The sequence below is a fragment of the Jaculus jaculus genome, chromosome 6 (genome assembly GCF_020740685.1).
Source record: "Jaculus jaculus isolate mJacJac1 chromosome 6, mJacJac1.mat.Y.cur, whole genome shotgun sequence".
NCBI lineage: Eukaryota > Metazoa > Chordata > Mammalia > Rodentia > Dipodidae > Jaculus > Jaculus jaculus.
Genome location: NC_059107.1, coordinates 37,963,785 through 37,981,314, shown reverse-complemented (window position 1 = coordinate 37,981,314; position 17,530 = coordinate 37,963,785). Strand labels below are relative to the sequence as shown.

The window sequence follows — 17,530 nt, the reverse complement described above, 5'->3', positions numbered from 1 at the left end:
CTGCTTAACAACTGTCCGTCCCTCCTGCCTTCTAAAGCCACATCTCACCCTCATCTTCTGGCTCATTAGTTCAGATATTTTTTTCTCCCCTGCTGTTCAGGTCTTCATGGTTTCCATGGTTCCATTCCCAGCTTCTCCTTGATGTGTTTGCTCCGTGCTAGGGATGGAGCACAGAGCAAGCTTGCGCTCTACTGCTGAGCCACAGCCCAGTCCCCAAGTGTGAGGACACAGACAGGGCCACTTGAAGAGGCCCCGGCTGGCCAGGGACCAGGGCCAGGTAGGAAATCAAGACCGGGCCCTGTTGCCAGAGAAACCCAAAGCCACGGCTCAAATGGCATTTAAGCTGTGGCTTTGGGTCCCCTCTAAGAGCAGGGCTGCAGCAGATCAGCCCTTTCCTCTTAGACACCTTAAAGGATCAGAGGCCTTTTAAACCTCCCACCAGCTTCTCCGCTGCCTCTGTAATGTCTCCATATAGAGTCCAACTTTCTTGCTTCTCTGAAAACCTAGGAGAGGGACCGCCTCTCCCGAGCAAGCTCTCATTGTCAAGAACACACATCTCAGTTACCTGTTAAGGAAGCAGTCTGTGGGGCTCCCTCTCTTACCTATCAACTGGTGGCACCTTTACCCTGCTGCTCCTGCTTCAGGACATCAGCCCCTTCTGACCCCTGGGGATATGGACCATGATTCTTCTGTTCTTCTCACATGGCCCACAAGTCCTTCTCTGGGTCCCCAGGCCAGCCATGGGAGCTATATCAAGTCCGTCTTCTTTCTTACTTTTTGTTTTTTGAGGGAGGGTCTCACTCTAGTTCAGGCTGACCTGGAATTCACTATGTAGCCTCAGGCTGGCCTTGAACTCGTGGCAGTCCTCCTACCTCTGCCTCCCTAGCACTGGGATTAAAGACATGTGCCACCACGCCCAGCTCTACTTTCTTTATAATCTGACTTCTCCCAAGATCACTTGCCGCTGTCTAACTACTTGTTAGAGTCCCGCTGCGCCTGTCAGCCAAGTGTGCAATCACCTGGAAGGCGTCACGTGTGCCCAGCACTGAGTGGCGGCACTGACTCATGTGACCCTCTCCAGGAGTCCTTTCCGACTGGAGATGTCCCATTTGCAGAAGAAAACAGGACAAAATGGGCGGAAAGTTGCCCAAAGTTACACAGCAACGCAGGACCTTCAGCGAGCTCTGGTGTTTGTCCCCAGGGCCTTTCACCTAAATTTTTATGGGAACAGCCAGTTTCCCACAGATAATCTGCCGGATCCTTCCGCAGGTGAAAAGGCGCCAAGTAGAAGTTGGGCCGCACAGACGAGGGTCCTGCCTGCGCGTCATTCCCAGTGAGCTCTGGGCCAAGGTCAAGGTCATGTCTGCTCCTAAGTGGAGGTCGCTGCCATGGGACCTGTGAGGCCTGAGAATGGAGGCAGCATGCCAAGGGCATCTGGTCATGGTTGTGAGGGCCCTTCCTACTCAGTAGTAGCTAAGCTCGTTGACCTTTATTGCTTCCATGTCATGGTGGCTTCTGAGGACCAGATTCCCACCCAAGTGTCTGACCTCAGAGCTCTCAAAACCCCCATCCACCAGCCACAGCAGCCTAGGGCATTCCTGGGGGTCCAGTCACAGCAGAGGTAGGAGTAGTCTTCTGCCTCTTGGCCCACAGGCTGCCCACTCTGCACAGAGACATAGCCTCACCCTGCCAGGTAGAACAGCTCTCAGGAGGGGCAGCCGCCGTCAGCTCTCCACCACTGGTGAGCCAGGGCTGAGCTAAGGGCACAGCTGCCCTCAGCCAACTATGTGTCTGTCTAGGCTGAGGGGTTCCAAGAAGCCCTCCTGGCAGGTAGGCACCAGGCATCTCATTGGTCCTGTCATGCCCCAGCCACGTGAGGACAGCTGATGGACAGGTGGAGGGAGCCGCCACTGCTTCCCTGCAGAGTCATGGCTTATCTACACTCTGACTGACTTCTGCTCTCACTGAAGACCCAAGCGTCCTCATGTTGGCCAGCGTGAAGGTCTCCACCACACTCAGTGCCCACTTGCTGCCCTGTAGTCCCCTTCAGCCAAGTGACCTCATAGTCTTTCTGCGCTCCAAGCTCTCCCACCAGGCAGCTATGAGGTTTTTCTTGGCAAAGAGCAGCTGGAGGGATGGCTTAGTGGTTAAGGCACTTGCTTGTAAAGCCTGTTGGCTCAGGTTCACTTCTCCTGTCCCCATGTAAAGCCAGGTGCAAAACTGGCGCACGAGTCTGGCATTCATTTACACTAGCAAGAGAGCCTTGTGCACGCACACACACAAATAATGTTCTAAAAAAGAGCAGCTGGAAGCCAGGCGTGGTGGTGCACACCTTTAATCCCAGCACTCGGGAGGCAGAGGTAGGAGGATTGCCATGAGTTCGAGGCCACCCTGAGACTACAGAGTTAATTCCAGGTCAGCCTGGACCAGAGTGAGACCCTACCTCGAAAAACAAAAAAAAAAAAAAAAAAAAAAAAAGAGCAGCTGGAGGAATGATTTGGGTGGTTAAGGCACTTGCCTGCAAAGCCAAAGGATCTAAGTTCGATTCCCCAGGATCCGCTTAAGCCAGTTGCACAAGGGGGTACATGCATTTGGAGTTCATTTGCAGTGTCTAGAGGCCCTGGCATGCCCATTCTCTCTCTCTCTCTCTGCCTGCCTATCTCTCTCTCTCTCAAATAAATAAATAAAAATAAAATATTAAATAAATAAATAAGAGCAGCTGGAGAAAGGCTTACAGCAAGGGCGGCCTTTGAACTTCCTCCCGGCCTCACTCCCTGGTATCTGAGAGCAAACTATGGAGCAGGTTCCTCTCACAGGGGAAGCGGGCAGCTGAGCCTTCTCCAGTGAGGCAGCAGCAGTTCTCACATCTGTCTGGAAGCCGCAGGGCTCTGGCCCTCTGCACAAGGCTCGCTCATGCTGACGCTGGTGCTCCAGCACCTTTGCAGCCAGCATTAGTCAACCCTGTCCAGAGGACACTTAGGGGTCAAAGGGATCTGGCTCCGTGCATTTTGGCCCAGCCACACACTGGCACTGCAGTGACCTCCCAGTGAGCATGGGCTTGAGGTCTGTTCCTCAGCTGATCAAACTTCCCATTCCCCCTTGCAAACTCCTGCCCCTCACAACGCCCTGAGCTTACAGACAGATGAAGGGCAAGGGGCTGCTTTTCACTGTGGCTTTTTCTATGAGAGGAAAGCTGGGAACTAGAGCCTCCCACCTTAAATAGGCCAGCCAGGGTCCCCAGGGTGTAGCAAGAAGCAGCTTGCAGGCACACAATGTCACTGCTGAAGTATCAGAGACCTCCAGTTGCTGACATGCCTGGCCCCTGGGGAGCAGGGGGCGGGAGGATCCGAGTTGCTGCCTGCCACTCCTGACCCTCCACCTGGGGCCTGGATCCCAGAAGGAGGACCGGGACTTGCTCCAGACTGGATGCTCTATCTGACTGCCCAGCTCCGACTGTCCAGAGAAGCCACAGAAATGGCCTTGTCAGTCCCCACAAACCTCAGAGTGAGGGAAAAGAGAGCCCTAGAAGCAGGTGACTCTAGTGTGGGGGGATAGGACCAGGAGCTGAGCTCTAGCAAGTTTGGGGGTAAGGACTCCCCTAGGGTGACAACAATGCTCACCCTGCAAGGTGAGCAGACTTCAGATGCCTAGGCTAATTCTGTGCCTCGGGTTTGCCATCTATAAAAGTGGCAATACCCACCTGGTGAGGGTGTCGTCTGGATTCAGGGGCTACCATAGCCCTAGCACACAGTAGGGACTTGGTTAATGCCAACCAATATCATTAGCAGTAAAGGTAGTTGGGGAAAGACGTTCTGAGGAATGAGAGGGACGGGGACCTGGTGGGGAGAGGAGAACAAGGGTAATTATGGAGGAGGATGCAGAGCCCAAACAGACAGCGCAGTGCAATGGTCGGGAACAGGAACATGGTATATGGAACCTAATGTCTAAGGTGGAGACTGGCTCAGTCACTCCCAGAGCAGCTGTGCCCTGAAGCAACTTGTGCTCCAGTTTCTATCTGGAAACCAGGCGTGTTATCTGCGCTCAGTGTGAGGGATGCATACCGGTCTGGAGACTGGGCTCCTGGGCATGCGAGCTGGCTCTAGCCAGGCTTACTTAAGGAGGGGAAGCCATGAGACTGTCTCACAGGGTGCCTCCTAAGGGGAGAAAAGGGAAGCCTCTGCCATCAGAAGCCAGCCAGGGCTCACAGTTGGAGGTGCTGGCCTTTTACTAGCCAAGAACAGTCTCACAGAAAGCCAAGCTCAGCCAAGGTCATGGTGAGAAAAGAAAAAGACACAAAGCAAGGCCTCTTCATAACTGCGTCAGCCAGATAAGCAAAGTCCCTGAGCCCCCCCACGCCAAGCATGCTCTCCTCCTGGCTCAAGTGAGAGATGACATTGTCATTAGGGTCTCCTTCCCAGATCGGGTCAGTGAGGCTCAGATACGGCAGACTCCTGTCTGGGTTTGAGGTGACCCAGACATTGGCTGTGTGCATAGGGTGGTAATGGGTTCACAAGGTGGGCAGAGTGAAAGGCAGGGAAGGGGATGGCTTGGTAACCAGTGCTCAGCCATGGCCCAGTGCTATGGAGGCCCCAAGCTTGGCCTGGGCCAGTGCTACAATGTGGGACTCTTGTTCTGATGCCTAAAGGCTGGGCTGAGGGAGCCAGTCTCACCAGGAGTTTCTCAGCCCTGATCAAGTAGGGGCAATAAATACACTATCTGCCACACTTGTAAGGCAACTTTAAAGTGTGTACTCTGCAGAAAAGTACAGCTTTAGGGGCTGGAGAGATAGCTTAGTGGTTAAGTGTTTACCTGTGAAGCCTAAGAACCTCAGTTCAAGGCTTGATTCCCCAGAAGCCATGTAAGCCAGATGCACAAGGTGGTGCATGCATCTAGAGTTCATTTGCAGGGGCTGGAGGCCCTGGGGCTCCCATTCTCTCGCTCTATCTGCCTCTCTCGCTCTCTCTCTCTGTCTGTCACTCTCAAATAAATAAAAATTAACAAAATTTAAAAAAAACTATAGCTTTAGATCCACCAGAGAAGGGATACTATATATTCAATGTTATTTTTCATCTTCCTTCTTTCATTCCTTCCTCCCTCCCTCTTTCTCTCTCTCTCTCTCTTTCTTTCTTTCTTCTATTCCCTTCTCTTTCCTCTTTTATGAGATAGGTTCTCATGTGTCCCAAACTAGTTTCAAACTTGCTTTGTAGCCAAGGATGACCTTGAGCTTCTGACTCTCTTTCTTCCACCTCCAGAATACTGAGGTTACGGGCATGCACCACCACTCCTGGTTCATGCGTTGCTGAGGATCAAATCCAGGGCTTTGTGACTGCTAATTCATGAAATCCCCAGCCCAGCACATTCAACTTGTATTAGAGAAATAGCAATGGAACAAATTTGAGGAAAGAAATAAAACAAAACAGAAAGATACAAAGGACGGCAGAAGTCTACGAACATAGAATAGAAGAAAATAGTACAAAAGAAGAAAAGAAAAACTATTTCCTAAGACTGACAAGAAAGATGAGTAATAGAGACCTTGCCTAACATGCCCAACACACTGGGTTCCAGAGATAGAGAGAGAATAGTATTGGTACAATATGCAGAAATTAGGGCTGGAGAGATGGCTTAGCAGTTAAGGCACTTGCATGTGAAGCCTAAGGACCTGGGTTTGATTCCCCAGTATCCACATAAAGCCAGGTGCACAAGGTGGCACAAGTGTCTGGTGTTCATTTGAAGTGGCTAGAGTCTCTGGTGTACCATTCTGTCTCTCTCTCTTCTCTCTCTTTCATATACCTCTCTCTCTCTCTCTCTCTCTCATCTCTCTCTCTCTCTTACACCTCTCTCTCTCAAATTAAATAAATATTTTTCAAATTACACAGTGATTTAATTCCTAGAACCCTACACAGGGGTTCTGAGATACAAGCTATCTCCTACTGTGGCCAGAGACAGGTTTGTTTATTCAGATGCATGCCACAAAGTTCTGTATCTCCTGAGGCGTGCACACACATGATGTGTGGGTCACTCCCCTCCCCCATGCATTTATTCCTGCATTTGGTTTTCTAGTGTTTCCAGGTTTGCAGTAAAAGTTTCAGCATGGGAAGTCTCCACATACTTGGGCTGCAAAGTCACTGAGAAATCCTGCTGGAGCTGAGCTTAAAGCCTCCTCCATGTAGACCATGTGACAGAAAGCTGGAAAAAGCTATACTGCATGCAGTTCAAGGAGAAAGAGAAAAATCACCAACTCACCAACTCAACAGTGGACACTGCAAGCCTTAAATTTGGCCAGCCAGGTCAAATGAGCCAATTGGTGCAATAGTGGCATGTCTGTTATGGGGGAAACCAACTGCTCTTTAATTGGACTGGAGGCCCGCTCCATGGGAGGGAATACATTCCTGATACTGAAAACCTACAAGGGTAGTCATGAGCCCTAGGGGTAAAACGTCCGCTGATGTCTGGCTGAATGTATATACTATGCTCACAAACTTCCCAGTAAGCACTTCTCTTAATGTTCATGCCCATACATTAATGCTACTCTCACTGTTGGTTAGAGAAGCTTCTCTTTTCAGATGGCAGTGAGCTTGGGATGACTCAGAAAGCATCATGGTGCTGAGAAGAAGAGACAGAGGAGTACTTAGCACTGCAATATCTCTATCACACCTTCCAAGGCTCAGGGTCCATTGCGGAAGAGGTGGTGGTGGTGAGAAGAATGTAAGAGCCAAAGGAAGGGTTGGACTCCTTACAGTGTGCTCCTCCAGACACAAAATGGCATGGACGGATACCCATGACCTCACACTACCTACACAAGACCATCATAATAGGAAGAAAAGATGATGACATCAAAATCAAAGAGAAACTGATTGAGGGGAGGGTATATGATGGAGAGTGGAGTTTTAAAGGGGGAGGTGGGGAGGAGTTGGGAATTACCATGGGTTATTGTCTACAATTATGGAAGTTGTCAATTAAAAAATATTTTTTAAAAAGTTTCAGCACTTTTTTTCCGCTCTCTGCACTGTGTACTGAGGCAGATGTTTTGATTGTGTAACCTCGGGGAGTGTGTTCAAGCTTCAGGAGGACCACACACATGCTAGGATTACTGATACTCTTGTAGGGAATGGTGTTTCTTGTTAGAAAGCTGAAAAGGTGGAGATAGAGAGAGACTTGCGAGTATTTCAAAGGTTGTCCTGAAGAATCAGCCAGGAAGGCTTGTCCTGGGGGTTTTGGGGATGGTGAGGGTGAGGCAGGCTTGTCCTGGGGGTCTTGGGGATGGTGAATGTGAGGCAGGCTTGTCCTGGAGAGTTTGGGGGTGGCAAGGGTGAGGCCTAATGTTGAGACTGGCAGTCAGGACAAATTTCCCGATTCTCTTTGCACACATACCAGTAGTTGCTTCAGTTATGGATACTATGGCTCCTCCATGGAAGAGTGCAGGCACTCCTTGCAGATGGGGACCTCCTTGAAGAATGCAAGCTACCCTTTCCTCAGCCTCATTACAGAACATCGCATACTCAAAGCGCACGCCATCCCAAAGCTTCTGGCGAAGAGCTGGGCCTGGGACATTAGTTCTTTCACAACTTTGGGGTCAAGAAGATGGGCTTGGAAGTCTGAAAATCTTTCAGCTGGGTTTTGTCTATATGAAGGCAAATGCTCCCAGGAGCCATCTTCAATCTTCTTCATGACCTGGTCATACAGGAGTCTTAAGTCCTTACTCCAGGTGGGGTTGGGGACAGCACAGTCCTTATGAATGTCTTGTTTGAAGAAAATGACTTCCACACAGCCCAGGGGCTCACTGGCCTGGCCCCGAGTGTGCGCAGGCCACACTTTCCATACAGCCCCTCAGCATGGTCCCTCAGATAATTTTTTTTAAATATGCATATTGCTGAAAACTCCACATGCTTGGGCTGCAAGGTCAGTGGGAAATCTCGCTGGAGCTGAGCTGAAAACCTCCTCCCTGTCAACCAGCTAATAGAAAGCTGGAGAAAGCTATACTGCATGCAGGTTAATGGGAGAGAAATCACCAGTGGAGATACTCAACAGTGGGCACTGTAAGCCTTAAATTTGGCCAGCCAGGCCAAATGAGCCAACAGGCACAAAAATGGCATGTCTGTTACAGGGGAAACCAACTGCTCGCTGATTGGACTTGAGGCCTGCTCCATGGGAGGGAATACATACCTGGTACTGAAAACCTATGACGGGGGAGGTCATGAGCCCTAGGGGTGTAATGCCTGCTGGAGTCTGACTAAATGTGTATATTATACTCACCAAGCTGCCTTGTAAGTACTTTTCTTTCTTTAAAAAAAAAAATATATTTTTTTTATTGGCAACTTCTATACTTATAGACAACAAACCATGGTATTTCCCTCCCTCCCTCTCCCCCACTTTCTCCTTTGTAACTCTGCTCTCCCTTATATTCCCTCCCTCTCTCCATTAGTTTCTCTTTTAATTTGATGTCATCATGTTTTTCTCCTATTATGAGGAACTTATGTGGGTATTGCTAGGCACTGTGAGGTCTTGGATATCAAGGCCAAATTTTGTTCAGACAGTTGTATGTAACAACAATACTTTTCTTAATGTTCATATCCATATATTAATGATACTCTCACTTCTCACAAGAGAAGCTTTTCTTTTCCGATGGCAGTGACCTCTGGGATGACTCAAAAGGCACCATAGCACAGAGGAGTGCTGAGCACTAAAACATCTCTATCACACCTTCCAAGGCTCAGAGTCCATTGCAGAAGAGGTGGCAGAAAGAATATAAGAGCCAAAGGAAGGTTAGGACTGCTTGCAACGTGCTCTTCCAGACACAAAACGACTTCACAATGCCTGGCACTACCTACACAAGACCCTCATAATAGGAGGAAAAGATGATGACATTAAAATAAAAGAGAGACTGATTGAGAGAGGGGAAGGGGACATGATGGATAGTAAAGTTGTGAAAGGAAAAGTGAGGTGGAAGGGAATTAGCTTAGCAGTTAAGGCATTTTCCTGTGAAGCTAAGGACCCAGGTTCAATTCTCCAGGTCCCACATTAGCCAGATTGCACAAGGTGGTGCATGCATCTGGAGTTCATTTGCAGTGGCTAGGGGCCCTGGTGTGCCCATTCTCTCTCTCTCTCTCTCTCTCTCTCTCTCTCTCTGTCTCAAATAAATAAATAAAATAGATAAATAAAAAATGTTAAAAAAATAAAAAGAATGGAATAAAAATAAAATTATTTATTTATTTATGATAGAGCAGAGAAAGATAGAGAGAGGGAGAGAGAATGGACATACCAGGGCCTTTAGCCACTGCAATCAAACTCCAGATGTTTGTGCCACCTTGTGAGCAATGTGTCACCTCATGCATCTGGCTTACGTGGGTTCTGGGGAGTTGAACCTGGGTCCTTGGGCTTTGTAGGCAAGCGCCTTAACCACTAAGCAACCTCTCTAGCACTATTTATTTATTTTTAAAGTGTTATTTCTCAAGGCCGTTATTACATTGAATTCAAAATAGGAAGAGTCAGAATAAGAAAACATACATAAGCCAGGGTGGTGGCACATGCCTTTATTCAGGCTAGAGGGAGACCCTACCTCCAAAAACTAAAGAAAAAGAAAAAAACATATCTAATTATTTATTTACACACCCAGTAATAAGTGTGTTTTTCAGTTCAGCCAGGCAAGGGTGAACACTGTATTACTATTCTGTAGGATATAACAAAATTACTACTTTAATGTAAAAATGATACTTAGAATGTATCAAAAAAGGACTGATATATTTCAACATATTCACCAGAAAAACAGAAAGACAAGGAATAATGCTAAACTTAATATATCTATACACCCCACACATCTCCCTAACTAACCCAGAGATCAAACAGTTGAAAATCCTAGTTAAGGACCTGAAAGATCTGAATCACACACTTAATAGCTCAGTCCAATGGATACACATGGACCCCCGCAATGAACACGTGTGCTTGAGAATAAATTCACAAAATTTACTGCACTTAGAGCATCAATACATGGCAAAGAGGTGGCTTCCAGCTGCCTCACCCTCAAGCAATGGGACCAAGTTCCAGTTAGAAATTTGCAGTGATCACAGTGGACATGCTGGTGAAACCCGCTGCCCACCTGCTGAGTGCTTCTCGCATCCTGAAAGTCCACAGTGCTGTCTGTCCTCATTCCCACTTAAAATCCCACCAGGGGGAAAAAAAAAAAAAAGGAATCTGTTGACCTACCAAGAAAGTCAACTAGATCACAAAGTGAGTTCTAGTTCAGCCTGGACTACAGTGAGACCCTACCCCCCCCACACTCCAGTTTTTAAAAAAAAGGTGGGGAAGATTTGCTGGAGAGATGTCTTAGCAGTTCAGACGATTGCCTGTGAAGCCTAAGGACCTAGATTCAATTCTCCAGGACCCATGTAAGCCAGATGCACAGGGTGTTGCATGCATCTGGAGTTCATTTGCAGTAGCTACAGGCCCTGACATGCCCATTCTCTCTCTTTCTCTCTCTCTCGCTCTCTCTCTCTCTCATAAATAAATAAATAAAAATAAAAAATGAAAATAAATTTGAAACAGAAAATTAGCTAAAGAAGGCTCAGGTGAGTGAGTTACATACGCTACTTTTCTCCTGTGTCAAGCTGCTATCACTCAACAAGCTCCAGTTCGACCCACGTTGCTGAAATGACTGGATTTTATTATTTTTGGACAGGATCTCACTATGGAGCACAAGCTGGCCTCAAGCACACAGTCCTCCTGCCTCAGCCTCCCAAGTGCTTGGATGGCAAGTGCGCATCATGCTGTCAACTCAGGATTTCATTTGTAGAAGAGGACGGGTACGTGCCCATGAGTAGCCTTTTCTGCATATGCACCTCTTTGTCCTTATCCATTTATCACCCGCGGACTCATTGTTGGTTCTGCGTCTTGGCTGTTGTGACTGGTGCTGCAGTAGATGAGGGGTGAGGTATCCCCCTAACTACATGGTCTCGTGTACAGTGGAGGCTGGATCATACGCTTGTTCTAATCAAAGTCGTTAAAGGAGCCTCGACGCTGGCTGCGCTGGTAACACTCCCACCAACAGTGCATGGGAGTTTCCCCTTTCTCAGCATCATGTCCAGATGTTTTTCCTTTTCGTTTTTTTATAGTCTCATGAATATGCACAAATAATTTTGCATTAAAAAAGAAAGCACAACCAAGATGCTTTTAGACAAATATAAACTGAAGAATCTCTCACAACTCAGAGCTGTGCTGTGGACGTTCTCCAGGTTGAACTAAAATAATTCTGAGTGGAGGTGTGGAGGCTCAGGAAGAAGAAGAGCATGCCGGGAAGGGAAATGTCTGAAGGAATGTGCTGCAATAAAGCCAGTGTGTGACTGAAGTTGTTACATTTCCAGCATTCATCGGAGTAAAATATTACACAATGGAACACGAGGCAGAGGGGAAGTTTCAGAATCAAACCTTTTAGGAGGCTCACAATATAGAAAGCAGTGATAAATACCACTGAAATGTAGGCTGATGAATCAAGGGCAATATTTTATTTTCTGATATTTTATTTTATTTGTAAGCAGATATGTATAAAGAGACAGAGAAAGGGAGAGAGAATTCCAGGGCCTCTTGCCATTGCAAACAGACTCTTGACACATGTGCCACTTTGTGCATCTGGCTTTATGTGGGTTCCAGGGAATTGAACCCAGGTTGTTAGGCTTTGCTGACAAGGGCCTTAACCACTGAGCAATCTCTCCAGCCCAAGGGCACATATTAATCTCTATAGTGACTGCCAAGTGAATAAGCCACTAATGTGTAGCCAAATAGTAAGAGGAATCAGGGAATAATGACACTCCTTTGTATATTGTGAAATGTGTTAGGAAAAGAAAAGGAACACCAGAAAGAACAGAGGGAGTGAAGAGAAAAGAGCAGAGAAATGGGAGGTAAAGACCAATGACATCACCATGCAAGTTCTATGGCTGGCCAGCCAGGTCAAATGCACCAACTGGTGCAATGGTGGCATGTCTGTTATGAGGGAAACCAACTGCCCTTTGATTGGACTTGAGGTCCACTCCATGAGAGGGGATTTCTGCCGGGTATTGAAAAAATAATCAAAAGTCTATGGCTGGGGAGGTCATAAGCCCTAAGTGTGTGTGGGGGGGTGGTACTGTTGACTGGCTAAATGGATATATATGCCCACTAAACCACCCTCTAAATACTTAGGCTTATGCCCAAATATTAATGCTACTCTCACTTTTGGTTAGAGAAGCTTCTCTTTTCAGATGGTGGTGACCACTGTGGTAACTCACAACTCACCAAAATTACAATGACCACTGGGCTGACTCAGAAAGCACCATAGTGCTGAGAAGTGACAGTAGAGTATGCAGCACTGAGACATCTGTACCACTCCTCCCAAGGCTCAGGGTCCAGTGCAGAAGAGGTGGCAGAAAGAACGTAAGAGCCAAAGGAAGGATAAGACTGCTTACAATGCAATCTTCCAGACATAAAATGGCCTGGATATCTATGACCTTGCAATTCCTGGCACTACCTTCACAAGACAATCATAATAGGAGGAAAAAAATTATATCAAAATAAGAGAGACTGAGAGGGAGAGGGGATATGATGAAGGATAGATTTGTGAAGGGGAGGAGAAGGGACTACCATGGTTTATTGTCTATAACCATGGAAATTGTTAATTAAAAAAAGTTGGGCTGGAGAGATGGCTTAGTGGTTAAGCGCTTGCCTATGAAGCCTGAGGACCCCGGTTCGAGGCTCCATTCCCCAGGACCCACGTTAGCCAGATGCACAAGGGGGCGCACGCATCTGGAGTTCGTTTGCAGTGGCTGGAGGCCCTGGCGCGCCCATTCTCTCTCTCTCTCTCTCTCTCTCTCTCTCTCTCTCTCTCTCTCGCTTTCTCGCTCTCTCTCTCTCGCTCCCTCTGTCACTCTCAAATAAATAAATAAACATGAACAAAAAAAAATTAAAAAAAAAAGTTTAAAAATTAGAGCCATATGTGGTGGCACACACTTTTAATCCCAGTACTCAGAAGGCAGAGGCAGAGGTAGGTGGATTGCTGTGAGTTCCAAGCCAGCCTGAGATTACATAGTGAATTCCAGGCCAGCCCTACCTTGAAAAACAAAAACAAAACAAAAATAAATAATAATATTTTTAATTTAAAATTAAAAAAAAAAAACTCATCAAAAGTGCTGAGATGTGACAGTGGAGGATTCAGCACTAAATGAGACATCTCTATCACACCCTCCAAGGTTCAGGGATCATTGTGGAATAGGTACCAGAAAGAATGTAAGAGCCAAAGGAAGGAGAGGGGCACTTACAATGATGTGTTCCAGACACAAAGTGGCCTGGATATTCATGACTGCACAGTAGCTGATGTTCCCTCTACAAGACCTGCATAAGAGGCAGGAAAAAAATGATGCCGAAATAGAAGAAAGACTAGTCAGAAAGAACAAAGGAGACTCTGGAGGGAGGATTTGGGAGGGGAGGGAAGAGATTATGGGGAGTACAAGGGGATTATGATCATATAATATTGTTTATATTTATGGAAGTTGTCAAGAAAAGTTTTTCTACGGAATGATTACATTAACTATAAATGGGGGAAACAATGCAACTGAAGACAGAGGCCAATCAGATGGCATTTTAAGAACAGAGCCATCCATCTGCTATGTTTAGGACATATCTGAGGATGAGGTCACAGAGCACTGAGATCCCAGCAGGCATCACTCACCAGAAACACAGAGAAACATGCTCTTAGCAGACTAAACTGACTACACCAGAAATATTGGAAGAGGTCAAGGAGGACTTTGTTTTTGTTGTTTTGTTTTTCAAGGCAGGGTCTTGCTGTAGCCCAGGCTGACCTGGAATTCAGTCTCAGGCTGGTCTGAAACTCATGGTGATCCTCCTACCTCTGTCTCCCGAGTGCTGGGATCAAAGGGGTGTGTTACCATACCTGAGTGGGACATTTTTTAAAAACCCATTTAAAAAAATTGTATGTGTTTGAGAGAGCCAGAGAGAGAGAGAGAGAGAGAGAGAGAGAGAGAGAATGAGAGAATGGGCATGCCAGGACTTTCAGCCGCTGCAAACGAACTCCAGATATATGTACTACCTTGTGCATCTGGCTTACGTGGTTTCTGGGGAATCGAATCTGGGTCCTTTGGCTTTGCAGGCAAGTGCCTTAATCGCTAAGTCATCTCTCCAGCCTATGAGTGGGACATTTTTAAGAATAAAAGGTCTAGCATTCAGACTCTATAACTCTGCTAAATTTGTATATGCTGAATAACAAAAGTTTAAAGTATAGGGCAAAAAAATCAACAATTAAAATGAGAAATAGATTAATTTATAATGATAATTGGAGATTTCAATTCTCAATGACTGATGAAACAGCACAACATAAAAAACAATAGTGCCGTAGAAGATTTGAACAGAATCATTATCTAACTTAACCTAAAGGACATAGAATGTCATACCCTGAGACAACACAGGTTTACTAAATTATACCAAATGCTGTGCCAAGAGCCAACTTAACATTTCTCAAAATTTAGCATGAGATGGATCATAGTCCTAACTCTGAAAGGTTGTAATAGCATAAAACTTCAAGGAAAAAAAAGAGAGAGAGAGAGAGAGAGATCGAGAAGTCCATGACCCTGAGGGAGGCCCAGTGTTTAGCTATTCAACATGTCTTCCAAAGTACTCACCAAGAGAGAAACAGTTTATGATGCAGGTCTCCATAGGATGAAGAAATGTGATCAATACAATTTATTTAAGAAAGTAACACAGGGGCTGGAGAGATGGCTTAACAGTTACGACACTTGCCTACAAAGCCAAAGAACCCAGGTTTGATTCCCCAGAACCCACATAAGCCAGATGCACCAGGTGGCACATGTGTCTAGAGTTTGTCTGCAGTGGCTGGAGGCCCTGGCATATCCATTCTCTCTCTCTACCTCTTTCTCTGTCTCTCAAATAAATGAATAAATTTTAAAAAACTTATAAAAAGAAGGTAACACAAAAGCCATAGGAAGGATGCAAGCCATTGTAGAATCTGAAAAAAACACTCATATGAAGAATTGAAGATCTTTTACAAACACATGCCTATCTCACAGCCAACTAAATGAGAGAACAAGATAAAACTGGGCCAGGTGTGGTGGGGCATACCTTTAATCCCAGCACTTGGGAGAAAGAGGTAGGAGGATTTCCATGAGTTCAAGGCCAACTGGGGACTACACAGTGAATTCCATGTTAGCCTGAGAGCAAGACCCTACCTTAAAAACAAAAACCAAAAAAAAAAAAAAAACCCAGAAAAAAGGGGGGGGGGTGCTGGAGAGACGGCTAAGTGGTTGAGGGCTATCTATCCTAGTTTTTAAAAGAAGAAGCAGAAGGCAGATTGCCATGAGTTTGAGGCCAGCCTGAGACTACATAGTGAATTCCAGGTCAGCCTGGGTTACAGCAAAACCCTACCTCTAGCCCCCCCACCCAAAAAAAAAAAAGAGGGCTGAAGGGATGGTTTTGTGGTTAAGGCACTTGCCTGCAAAGCTAAAGGACCCAGGTTCAATTCCCCAGTACTCATGTAAAGCCAGATGCACAAGGTGGTACATGTGTCTAGAATTAATTTGCAGTGGCTGGAGGCCCTAGCGTGCTCATTCTCTTCTCTCTTTCTCTTCCCCTCTCTCTCCCTCTCTGCCTCTTTCTCACAAATAAATAAATAAAAATAAAACATTCTTTAAAAAGGAGCTATAATAGATTATGTAATTGAGGGCTACAGAGATTGCTCAGTGGTTAGGCGAGTTTCCTACACAAGCATGAAACTCCGAGGCTGTCTGAGTTCAAATCTCCAGATCCTGTATAAACAGCTGGGCATGGCCACGGGTGCCTGTAGTCCCTGTCCTGCAGGGGAGCAGAGACTCAAGAATAGATGGAGTCCTATAGGGAGACCCAAGCTCAAAAGAAGACCAAGTAGAAGAGCCATGGAGCAGGACACCCTACCTTTCACTCTGGCTAACCACAGACAAGAGACCCCTCCAGTAGACAAGGCACATATATTTTCATATGTCACACACATCACATTATACACACACATGTGCACACACAAGCCAAAAAATGTACAGTTCAGGCAACTTGGATATTTGAATATGTTTTTAACATTTTTATTTATTTATTTGAGAGAGAGAGAGAGAGAAAGAGAGAGAGAGAGAAAGAAAGAGGCAGGTAGAGAGAATAGGCATTCCAAAGCCTCCAGTCCCTGCAAACAAACTCCAGACACATGCACCACCTTATGCATCTGGTTTACGTGGGTCCTGGGGAATTGAACCTAGGTCCTTTGGCTTTGCAGGCAAGTGCCTTCACCCTGAAGCCATCTCTCCAGCCCTTGAGTATGTTTTGAATAACTAGATAGGATGAACTTACTAGTTTCGATAGATGTTGACTATGATAAATGGTCATATAGGAGAATGCCCTTATTTCTTCAGAGCTAGGAAGTGTCAGGCATGGACAATTTGCTTGGAAATAGTTTAACAGGTTGGCAGGTAGATGACAGACAGATGGAGAGATGCTCTGTACATGTCACGTTGTTTATAAGCATGTTGCACACGAATGGAAATGGACATGAGATGTCTGTTGCTCAAAGTTAACAATGCCTTAGTCTAAATGGGGGATGTGAGGGTATTTGTTCTCCCTGTTATTTCTTTTTTTGTTTTGGGTTTTTTTCTTTTCTTTTTTTTTTTGGTTTTTCAAGGTAGGGTTTCACTGTAGCCCAGGCTGACCTGGAATTCACTATGTATTCTCAGGGTGGCCTCGAACTCATGGCAATCCTCCTACCTCTGCCTTCTGAGTGCTGGGATTAAAAGTGTCATCATGTCATCATGCCCAGATTTTTTATTCTTTTATTGGCAAGTTCCATAGTTGTAAACAATATCCCATGGTAATTTCCTCCCTCCTACAACCTTTCCCTTTGAAATTCCACTCTCCTTCATATCCCTTCCCCCTCTCGATCAGTCTTATGTTTTATTTATTTTTTTAAATGTTTTTATTTTTTATCTATTTATTTGAGAGTGACAGAGAGAGAGAGAAAGAGACAGAGAGAGAGAGAGAGAGAGATAGAGAGAGAGAGAGATTGAGAACGGGTGTGCCAAGGCTTCCAGCCACTGCAAACGAACTCCAGATGTGTGCGCCCCCTTGTGCATCTGGCTAACGTGGGTTCTGGGGAACCGAGCCTCAAACCTGTGTCCTTAGGCTTCACAGGCAAGCGCTTAACCGCTAAGCCATCTCTCCAGCCCTCGATCAGTCTTATTTTGATGTCATGATCTTTTCCTCCTATTCTGATGATCTTGTGTAGGTAGAGTCAGGCACTGTGAGGTCATGGATATCCAGGCCATTTTGTGTCTGGAGGAGCACGTTGTAAGGAATCCTACCCTTCCTTTGGCTCTAACATTCTTCCACCACCTCTTCCACAATGAACCCTGAGCCTTGGAAGGTGTGATAGAGATATTGCAGTGCTGAGCACTCCTCTGTCACTTCATCTCAGCACCATAGCGCCTTCTGAGTCATCCCAAGGTCACTGCCATCTGAAAAGAGA

General features: G+C 46.2%; 1 pseudogene; it reads right to left on the bottom strand.

The window, feature by feature from the left end:
* Nucleotides 1-7,186: 7,186 nt before the first annotated feature.
* LOC123461478 lies at nt 7,187-10,144 on the bottom strand (annotated as a pseudogene).
* Between the last annotated feature and the right edge of the window lie 7,386 nt (nt 10,145-17,530).